Source organism: Euleptes europaea, chromosome 9 (assembly GCF_029931775.1).
Source record: "Euleptes europaea isolate rEulEur1 chromosome 9, rEulEur1.hap1, whole genome shotgun sequence".
NCBI classification, from domain to species: domain Eukaryota; kingdom Metazoa; phylum Chordata; class Lepidosauria; order Squamata; family Sphaerodactylidae; genus Euleptes; species Euleptes europaea.
Window position 1 is genome coordinate 93,186,061 of NC_079320.1, and position 2,500 is coordinate 93,188,560.

Below are 2,500 nucleotides of genomic sequence, written 5' to 3' on the forward strand. Positions count from 1 at the left end.
CTGTTGGGTGGGGCAGGCTTCCTTTGGGTCGACCTGGCCTCCGGCTATCTAGACGACCCCCCCCCTCTCCTTTTTAGCGAGCGCTGCTTCATACGGTCCTCCAGGATTCTGTCGGATTACTTGTTCGCACCAAGCTTTGGTCCCTCCTTTTCCCGTGCCCGTTTCCTTGATCTTTTAATTGCTCGTACGGTTAATTAATAACTCGTCGGTGATCTGACAGTCCCATGACGTTTTGTGGCGTTCTTTCCAAAACGTGACTGTCCCATCCGATTCCGCATCCAAGCCTCCTCCTCCCAAGATGCTTTTTGGGGGGTGGGGGGGGGGGAGGAACAAAAAAAATACCCATTTCATTTCTCCGATGTGACGATTTGCAAAATTAGATCTTAAGAACCGGCTTAAAAAGAGGGTCTCTATTTCCGGTCAACCGAAACCTCCGTCCTCTATCGTCCGGTAAAACTCAGCTCCCGTTAAAGGGGACTTGTTCGTCCCTGCCGTGAGCCGTGTGAGTTCACGCATCCCTTGTGCCATCGGACCTTCCGGAGGAGGATAAACTTGAGCTGGAAAATTTCCAGCTGCCACGAAGCACGCATTGACACATTTCACTCTCTGAAACAAGCGCCGATGAAAATTTCCCCACGACGTTCCTTTTTTCTCTTCGTAACCACGCCTCTCAGTTTTGGCGCCGCTAGTTCTTGCCTGGCCCAAACCGTATTCCCAAACGTTTGACCGTCCCTTTCAAATGTCCCTCCCGAACCTCCTTTGTGCTTCCCAGCCCGTCCTGTGAACCGCTAATATCGATTCCTTTGTGCTCATCGCTTGCATCAATAGGCTTTGACTTTTCCATATTAACGCTTGCAAATTCCTCCCTATTAATTCTTCTTTCATGCCTCTTCAAATGACCTTTGACCTCCTTCGACTCCTCAGGATCTCTACCCGCTACATAAGGGTCACCTGCGTGGGCTACGGTTTTTAGGGTGTCATTTCCTACCCGAACCCCTTCGATGACCTGATCTTCTTGAATTCGTCGAAGCGGCGGCTCGAGAGAAATTACATAAAGGAGCGGGCTTAACGGGCATCCCTGTCTTCACCCACTGCCATGGGCACTCGCACGGCTCCACAATAGGCCAACATTTTCATGGCAGGTCTAGAACGGCCTTTTCTGAACTCATACCCACTGGCACCTCTCCTTGACTTGAGATTCATGGATGACATTTTCTTTGTCATGGCAAAGAAGCCCTTGAAAGATTTCACCAGGCTTTCAGCGACTTCCACCCCACCATCAATCGAACTGTGAATTATTCCGAACGAGAAATCGACTCCCTAGACACCACGGTACGGATCCACGGGGGGCACACAAGCACCACATTGTACCGGAAACCGACAGATCGGCAAACGTATCTACACGCGTCCAGCCACCACCCCGACCCTATCAGACATTCCATTGTCTATAGCCAAGCCCTACGCTATAGTCGCATCTGCTCCAATCCTTCAGACAGAGACACACGCTCGAGAGACCTACAGCAAACATTTTCGCAACTACAATATCCGGCGGATATGGTGCGAAAGACGATCGAGAAGGCCAGAATGATACCCAGGCACAACTTACTACAAGCTAAGCCCAGAGAGAACGGCAACGGGGCACCTCTGGTTGTCACTTATAGCTCCCAACTAAAACCAGTCCAACGTATCATTAAGGACCTGCAACCCATGCTGGATTGTGACACTTCCCTCGCTGAAGCACTGGGGTGGGGGGGGGGGTGGGGGGGGTGCGCGCGCGCGCGTGTCCCTTTCTTGCTTGCAGGCAGCCGGCTAACCTAAAACAACTTCTCACCCATGATGATGAACTACTTCACAAGAACATGGACTCTGGCACCAAGGCCTGCCACAAACCGAGGTGCCCACTTTGCCCTCATATAGATTCCAGGAACACCATCTCTGGACCCGCCAATGTCAGCCATACTATCTCAGGTTCATATTCCTGCTCATCTTCTAATGGGATTTATGCCATCACACGCCAGCAACGCCCTTCCACAATCTACTTTGGACAAAACAGGTCAGTCTCTCAGACAAAGACTAAATGGACAGAAGTCTGACATCAGAAACCACGATATTCAAAAGCCAGTGGGTGAGCGTTTCAACCTTCCGGGACATTCTGTTGCAGATTTAAGAGCAGCGGTTCTCTTACAAAGGAATTTTAAGGGGAGATTGGAAAGAGAAACTGCTGAATCACTGTGGATCTTCAAACGAAAGGCAACGCGTTGACCTGGGCTGAATAAAGACCTTGCGTTCATGGCCCATTACCAATGCTGATTTCTCCACACCCATCTCTCCCCTGGACGTCACAGACTCTTCTGCATATCACACCTCATCCCATCAAGCCCGCTATTCACATAGACATACTGGTCCTCTACTTAAAGACCGGTGGATTCACATTCTAGCTGTATCTGAAGAAGTGAGCCGTGGCTCACGAAAGCTCATACCCTACCGGAAAATACGTTTG